Source organism: Sphaeramia orbicularis, unplaced genomic scaffold (assembly GCF_902148855.1).
Source record: "Sphaeramia orbicularis unplaced genomic scaffold, fSphaOr1.1, whole genome shotgun sequence".
NCBI lineage: Eukaryota > Metazoa > Chordata > Actinopteri > Kurtiformes > Apogonidae > Sphaeramia > Sphaeramia orbicularis.
In genome coordinates this window covers 461,924-471,137 of record NW_021941459.1, presented here as the reverse complement: position 1 = coordinate 471,137, position 9,214 = coordinate 461,924, and positions in this window count along the sequence as shown.

Below are 9,214 nucleotides of genomic sequence, written 5' to 3'. Positions count from 1 at the left end.
GGACAGCTGTGGACACAGACCAAGGTTATTATCGTTAACGAAAACTAACAAAATGACCAAAACTAGAACTGAAAAAACATTTTCGTTAACTGAAATAAATAAAAACTATAAATTAAAGAAAAAAAACCAGAAACTAACTGAAACTGTATTGTGTGTTTACAAAACTAACTAAAACGGATAAAAATTATGGATAAAATTCCCTTCGTTTTTGTCTTTGTCGATGTCGGATTGATACGAAATCGATTTATTTCACTCTAGCAATTTTGGCTAGAGGCACCATACAACACTTGACGGTCTGTCACTTCTCGTCACTTGTCATTTATAGTCGGTTTCTCGTCTCCACTCTACCTGGAAACATGAGGCCCTTTTCCACCAAAAGCCCAGGAACTTTATTACCAGGAAATTATTTGAAATTTGAAAATTATTTCAAAGAGTTCCTGGTCATTGAGGTTCCATCGCACCAAAAGTTCAGGGTAATTTATTCAGATCAGGTTGATGATGTATGAAGAGCAGAACCAGAACCTGTAGTCCAGTTCACATATGAGGAGCAGAACCAGAACCTGTAGTCCAGTTCACGTATGAAGAGCAGAACCAGAACCTGTAGTCCAGTTCACGTATGAAGAGCAGAACCAGAACCTGTAGTCCAGTTCACTTATGAGGAGCAGAACCAGAACCTGTAGTCCAGTTCATGTATGAAGAGCAGAACCAGAACCTGTAGTCCAGTTCACGTACGAGGAGCAGAACCAGAACCTGTAGTCCAGTTCACGTACGAGGAGCAGAACCAGAACCTGTAGTCCAGTTCATTTATGAGGAGCAGTACCAGAACCTGTAGTCCAGTTCACGTATGAGGAGCAGAACCAGAACCTGTAGTCCAGTTCACGTACGAGGAGCAGAACCAGAACCTGTAGTCCAGTTCACGTACGAGGAGCAGAACCAGAACCTGTAGTCCAGTTCACGTATGAGGAGCAGAACCAGAACCTGTAGTCCAGTTCACGTATGAGGAGCAGAACCAGAACCTGTAGTCCAGTTCATGTATGAGGAGCAGAACCAGGACCTGTAGTCCAGTTCACGTACGAGGAGCAGAACCAGAACCTGTAGTCCAGTTCATGTATGAGGAGCAGAACCAGAACCTGTAGTCCAGTTCATGTACGAGGAGCAGAACCAGAACCTGTAGTCCAGTTCACGTACGAGGAGCAGAACCAGAACCTGTAGTCCAGTTCATGTACGAGGAGCAGAACCAGAACCTGTAGTCCAGTTCACGTACGAGGAGCAGAACCAGAACCTGTAGTCCAGTTCACGTACGAGGAGCAGAACCAGAACCTGTAGTCCAGTTCATGTCCGTTCACAAACTCAGCTGTAGTTCAATAAAATGACCCAGTACTGTAAGTGGACGGGTTGGGTTTAATGTTTTACTGGTTGTTGAATCTCTTAATCCATCTGAAATACATTTGAAATGAAGTTAACCATCATTACAGATCCTTAATTTCTGTTTAAAAATGGTAGAACATGTGTTTTCAGCTTCTCATTCCTTAAACTAAATCACATCTAACTTTAAATGTGATGGATGGTTCTGTTTCATTTCTATTGTTTAACAGATTTAGTCCAGGTTCAACCTAAAGTCACACACATTTACTCAAATGCCTGCATTTAATTTGACTGCATATTACTGATAAAAGTACTTATACTCATATTTTGATGCCTTGTAAATGAACAGATAGTATTAGGTTAGATTTTTTTTATTAAAAATTGAAACAAAACAAAAGGTGCAAAAAAACAAGATACCTTGAGATTAAAAGGGAAATAAACATGTGTGAAAGGTTCAGGCTTTTGGACCAGGATCTGGACCAGCTGGTCCTGGACCAGTGTGTGGACCTGTGTGTGGACCATGTGGACCAGTGTGTGGACCAGTGTGTGGACCATGTGGACCAGTGTGTGGACCATGTGGACCAGTGTGTGGACCATGTGGACCAGTGTGTGGACCATGTGGACCAGTGTGTGGACCATGGTCCCGGTCCCTTTTTCTCTTTCCTCCAGGAAAAGTAATACAAATGCATAAATGAATCACAGAACACATGATGACAGATTCCTTCTACTGTCATGTGACCTGTCTGACCTGGGCTGTTGTAAACAGCAGGAGACGATGGACCAGGACACAAACGAGCCACAGGTTCAGAAAAAGAGGCGAGTCCGTCCGGTCCAGTTCAGGTGGAAATCACAAACATACAGAATAAATCAGTGTTCAGCTCACAGCGACAACACGAACACATCCAGTTCTGTGATTTAGGTTTAGCTCAGACTGTTGACCAGTTAGCATTAGCATTAGCATTAGGTTAACCAGACTTTTGACTAAACAGCTGATGTCTCTGACTACTGTTACATCATGGAACCAACTAAACAGTGAATATTTCTGTCATATTCAGACCATTGGTTTGTTCAGATCCACTGCACTGTTGTGGTCCTTTAGTTTCTTTTAATCCTGCATATGTTTCTTCTTCTTTTCTCGTATTTCTTTAGGCTCTTGTCTTCCGTTTGGCTGCGACAGCTTTTACTCGAACCTCGCTCGTTTTGTGTCGGCGATTCAAAGTCCGTCTGAATTTCCTCCTCCACAAAAATGCTCAAAAGAGCCTGGACCTCATCATCCGTCCACTTGTTGTAGCCTCTTTTTTGGTCCATTTTCTGAATTATCAAAATACAAAGCTTGTGAAAATGAAATGAATGAATTAAATATTGGTGGTGAACAGAATGCAGAAACGCTGCCAGTCTAGTCCACCACTCAGCCTTCTCCAGCACATAGCTCCGCCCCTAAGAGTTCCTGGTAATCTGAAAAGTACTACCTCCTACCAGGAACATCTTTGGGGAAAGTTCTGGGCCACAAAAAAGTTATTTACCCGGGTAGTTTTCGGTGCAAACGCACAGAGGGTTTTGAAAGTTCAGGGTAATGTTCAAAGTTCCTGCGGAGGAAAAGGGCCTGTGGAGACTAAAGCTGGGAGAAAGCAGCAGAGTCCTGTCTGGGATTTATTTGAATAAGACGACAGAGAAGAAGAGAAAAGAGACCACTGAACTACAACTAAGCATTTAGAAAAAAGTGAAAGCTAATAAAAAAAAACTAGCAAACCTGTTCTATAAACAACTTAAAACGAACTGAATTAGAGAAAAACAGTCCAAACTAAATAAAACTAAACTAGAATGAAAAATCCAAAACTACTGGAACCTTGCTCTACAGGGGTGGAGTTTATACACTTACATCCACCTCAGGTAAAAACATTTATTTCCTTTGACTAATAAATACTTGTGAAAAACAAAAAGCACTGAACCACAGTGAATATAAACTTCAGGCTGAAACTGTAGATGCTGAGGAGGAAACGGAGATAAAGGCGAACATGATGTCAGAGAGAGTTGGAGTGTGTAAACTGGCAGCAGATGGAGGAGGAAGCAGAGGTCAGGGATGGAAATGAAAGAACAAATTCAGAGCAGGAGGAGGAGGAGGAGGAGGCTCAGCCTGGACCTCCACACACGCCTCTGCAACTCTAATTAGACGTGGGTCCGAGTGGCGCTGACGTCCTGACCTCTAATCATCCTCAATTAGTGTCAGAGTCTGATGCACGTCTCCTCCGATCGGCTGTTTATTTTTCACAGAACTTCCTGTTTGATGGAGCTCAAACATCCACAGCCATCAGTCAGCAGACTTTCAAAATAAAGGCCTCATCAAACGTCCCAGTTTTACAGAATATGTGAGTGCTTATGTGTCACTGTAGCCTTTTGTTTTCTTTGGTAGTGGTTTATTGTTCTTATTTGTTGTTGTTTTTAATTGTACAGCTTTTTAGGTTTTAATCTATTCTTGTATTTAATTATTTGATTAAGGTTTGATGTATTCTTCTGCATTTTTATTTATATATTAATTTTTTAATTTTATTTTTACAGTTCTACGTCTTTTAATCTATTCTTGTGTTTTACTCTGTTATTTTGGTATAACCTGCATGCTTCTTTTTCATCTGCGTTGTGTAGTTTCTCTGTTGTGTCCCACAGGATGGAAGAAGGAGGCGGTGCAGGTCTCACTTAAGGTGGATTTATTCTGAACATACAGAAAATACAGTTTGTGGTGGATTAGTCATGGTTGGTATAAAAGAGTTAGCATCATTAGCTTTAGCTTAGCACATTTACAAATGTCGCTGAAACGTACAATCCAGAAATATTAACTACAGCAAAATTATTTCAAATCGATCACTGTGCCATATTATATGTGCTGAAATAAGTCTTCTCCAATTACAGTTGGAATTTCTGATTAATAAACTTCGTTCATGTGGTGAACCGAGCACATACACCTACCCTGAGCATCCCTCATCAGTGGACTAACTTCTGTTTCCACCAGCCAGAAGGAGAAGCCCCTGAACCAATGACCACCATACAGCTGACATGTGGAGGGCAAGTGGAAGCACTCTGTTGCATATGTGTGTATACATATATATATATATATATATATATACACACATACATAAAGAGAAAAAAAAAACAGCAGAACTTTAAGGAATTCCAGTGTTCCTCACCCATTGTTGTTGAATTAAATCCATGTGAAACTCCTCCTCAGAACGTCCAGTGGATCAGGTTCAGGGGTCTGACAGATGTGGCCTTGGTGCAGATGTTGAGACTCAAACCAGAGCTAACAATATGAACGTCCTGTAGAGGGTCTGCATGTGACGTCACCGCTAGCAGAAGTCACCGCGGTTCCGCCCACTGAGTGTCAGTCAGAGGCAGATGAGTAGCGGCTTTGTTTTGAATACTGTGAAAACTTTAGAACAATCTAGAAAACAGGGCAGAGCTGTTGTGTCATTGATCGCACAAATAGGTTTAAAAGCACTGGGAGCTCTGGTTTTAGCGGAGACCTAAAGCCACAGACAGAAGAAGCAGATGGATCGCTGACATTCAGAGACAGAACTGGAATCCAGACAACCAAACCTGGATCTGTGTCAGCTAACGTTCATTTGTGCTGTGTTCTGGTGTAAAATCATCCCTTAAATTCCATCTGGTTTTGCTAACGTTCCTTCTTAGTAAAGCTCTTAATGTTAGCATCTGTCATTTAGTTCTAGATTTCAGAACTGAATCGTTTGTGTCTTCAGTTGTGTGATTGTGAACCTTGTGCTCTACATGATTTGTAAACTAGCTTAAACTGAGGCTAACCTAGTTTTCCAGATCAGGGGCTCCTCTAGCACACAGCTGTTGGATCTGTGTTGGATCCAGTATTTGATGTGAACTCTCCTTAAATCTCCACAGTACCAGTAGATCATCCACTCACTTGGGTCAGTACTAAGGGTTCAACTCCAGTAAATCAGTAGTGAACTGTGAGCACTACTGCTGGGCCTTTACCGCCCAAATCACCGCCAACAAAATGCATCTGCACTGACACAAAACCTCCAAAACAATAGTATGTTGAATGAAAGCACTCACCAGCTGGAATCCTCTAATGAACCAGGACCAGGATGGACACAACTCTGGGTCTGTTGGATGCTTTCAGCCTTTGCATTGGGGATTTTCCCGGCATTGAACTCAGGTTCATGTAAATGTCAGGATAGGTGATTTCTGTCCCAGATCAGTGTTGGTAGAACACTGGTTGTTTGGTAGCTTGGATGGATCCATGTCCAGTCCAGTTGTCTTTAATTTCATGTTCTATTCCACATTTACCCGGTCTCACTGTAGTTACTGCTGTACTCCGCCATGTTGAGCCGCTTTGTTTTTGCCACTCAGTCTGACCCAGAGGGGCGTGGCCTGGGGGCGTGGCCTGGGGAGGAAGTGACGGATGTGCATACCCTCCATGACTGAAGATAAACAGGGCTGTTAGCCGTTAGCTGTTAGCCTCCCGTACATGTTGTGCTGGTTGTTGCTGCCCTCAGTCCACTTCTCAGTAAAGTCCTGGTGTACCTCTTATTTTCATAGTTGTGTATTTTTCGTGGTAAAACCCAGGCTGAAGTAGATCCAGTAGTTCTGGGCCATCTTGAGTTCATTCATGTCACTGGCTAACAGCTGTTAGCTACAACAGATCTGCTGAAAGTTCAAATGTAAATGGTGACATAACCTACGCTAGAGGGTGGAGCTTCATCTCAAGATTTTATGTTAATTATTGTGGTTTGTTTGTTTGTTTTTGTGAATTTTTATTTCATTTAAAGCTGAGCTGAGTTTCCGCGTCGTGTTTGTTTCATCCATATAATATCATATGGCTGCACTGCCGCTGCTGCTGCCAGGCGGCGGCGCGAGCCTCTGTTTCCCACAATGCACGTCGTAACAACAGTCCTCAGATGCCCAAGTTTCCTCCCAGCTCTGTTTGTAAACACATGGTTTGTTTGTGGTGGATGGAACTAAGAAACTGTTCACCATGAAGAAGAGATTCAGCTGAGGAATGACAGACAGACGAACAGACGAATGAGACTGAGGAGAGGACTGAGGATGGACAGATCTGAGGAAACATTGGTCACGAAATTCACCTGCACCTTTAAGCACTTTACTCACAGCATATTTATGTTCCCATGCTGTGTTCAGTAGATATTTTTTTGGGGAAAAAAATGTAAATTCACACTAGTACCTGATTGGCTGATGATACTGTCACTCTACCTGTATTCAGCCGCATTTCAACACACTAAACATCTGTCAGATAGTCAAAAAAATGCAGACTATGATTCAGTGAAGGTGTCTTTAAAATAAATGTATTGTACCTGGAGCTCAAAAACACAGGGAAAAACAGATGTGTTCAAAAATGACAAATCAATCAGTCAATCTAAGACAGCATGAAACTGAACACTGAGCCAAAACAATGTCCTGCCAAAAACAAAACCTGGATTGATGGACAGATAGATATAGGTACAGTTACAGTTATTTGTTCTGGTTCATTTTATTTTTTCATGATCATTTTTGTTCATTATTTTGTTAATTTTATCAGTAATTTCGCTATACAAGTGTCTATTAGCTTTCACAACATTCAATCAAAATGAAGCAAACTGAATGAAGTAAGTACAGTATCTATCCTCATTTTTATTAAATAAGGCAGAAGTAACATGACACACATTACAGTGTTATCATGATCAAATGTTTGTTCAACATTAAAACAAACATGATGCAAAATAAGGAAAAAAGAAGTCGGTAAACTAAGGAAGACAACACACATTAAACCGTTTTCAAATTCTCTGATGAGAATATGAACCAAAATAAAAACATACACTGATGATCATGTCAGGGTGACTGTGATGCCAGGTTATGATAGTTTTGGATTTTTCATTCTAGTTTAGTTTTATTTAGTTTGGACTTTTTTTCTCTAATTCAGTTCGTTTTAATTTTTTTTTTTTTTTTTTGAGCAGGTTTGCTAGTTTTTATTAGTTTTCATTTTTTTCTAAATGGTTAGTTTTAGTTTAGTTTTAGTTTTTTCATTATCTTTTATCTTTTTTAGCTGTCGTATTCAAATCCATCCCAGACAGGACTCTGCTGCTTTAGTCTCCATGTTTCCAGGTAGAGTGGGGACCAGAAGACGACTGGAAACCACAAGTGAACACAAGTGACGGAGCAAAAAGTGTCGTATGGAGACAGCACAGAAAACTGAGAGAGACAAAGAAATCCATTTAACATCAATCTGACAAAGATGAAAACAAAGGGAATTTTATCCATAATTTTTATCCATTTTAGTTAGTTTTGTAAACACAGAATACAGTTTCAGTTAGTTATGTTTTTTTTCTTGTAATTCTAGTTTTTATTTATTTCAGTTAACGAAAATGCTTTTACAATTCTAGTTTTCGTCATTTCGTTAGTTTTCATTAACGATAATAACCTTGACAGGAACACACACGTCCTTCAACATGTCTTAAATACAGGTTTACTGATACAAGCGAGAAAAGGCGGAGCTTCTTGATCAGGGGTGTCAAACAATCGTCCCGCCAAAGGTTCCAATCCGACCCTTGGGATGAATTTACAAAGTACAAAAATTCTACAGTCTTGAACTGAATTAAGCAAAAAAAAAAAAAATTATCTTGAATTAAGCAAAAAAAAAAAATCTTTAATTTATTAAAAAAAAATCTTGAATTAACCCAAAAAAAATCTCAAATTTAGCAAAAAATCTTGAATTAAACAAAAAATCTTCAATTAAGTAAAAAAAATCTTGAAATAACCCCAAAAAATGTCAAGTTTAGCAAAAATAAAGTTTTTATTTATTTCAGTTAACGAAAATGTTTCTCAATTCTAGTTTTCGTCCTCTCGTTAGTTCTCGTTAACGATAATAACCTTGCTGTGATGATGATCATTTTGGTGTAAATGTGAACGTCTTTGATCTGACACTCGTACAGGATCATTTTTACGTTTATTTCTGCTGCATGTGAACTGTTTAATGTTTAATTCCAGAACTAAAGTGTCCATTTTGGTGTGGGTGTGTCTAATCCAGGTCAGTGTGAGTGTCGGTCCCAGTTTTCCACAAATGAAGAACCTCCTCCCTGGCGTGTGTTATGACTGTTTCTGGACAAACGCTCTTCAGATCGGCGTGTTGTGAAGGACTTTCTCCGGTTGCTGCTCTGGACACGTGGACCACAGATCTGCTGAACTTTTGAACCAGGCTCAGCGGTCTCAGTATCAGGACCTTCAGGGGGGCGTGTTCCCACCCCCACCCTCCTCCCCTCCCCCACCTCTAACCCCGTCGTGCCTCCTCAGGTCAGCTCCGTAATGAGCCGTGCGTCCCCTCTGGCTCTGGGTAATCAGGGTCCAGGTCTGGTCCATCCTCTCACCCACTCTGGGCCTAAAACCAGTTCCTGTCTGAACCATCTGGCCTCCATGCCGGCCCTGTCTCCACTCTGCCGGCGATTTATGCCCTCCTGAGGTGTGTCGCCTTTTAACTCACACATAATTGGCCCCCAGATGCAACAAAGATGTGGAGGCCAGTTTTTATGAGTTGCCAAGCAGAGGTCATTGTTTTTGCATCGCTGTGACTCCTCAGAGAAACTGAAAAGAAACAGTTAGAGATTAAAAAAAGAAAAAAAAGAGCAAAGACATCAGACCATAAAACCATCCTGATCACAGTCGAGTTTTCAATATGAAAACTGAGTATTTAAAACGTTATTATGGTATGTTATTTGATGATGAGAATGGGGGTGGGATTAAATACTGTAAGTTTTTACCTTTTATCACTTTGCTTTGTGTGTTTGTTTGTTTGTTTGTTTGTTTGTTAGCAAGATAACTCAAAAAGTTATGGACA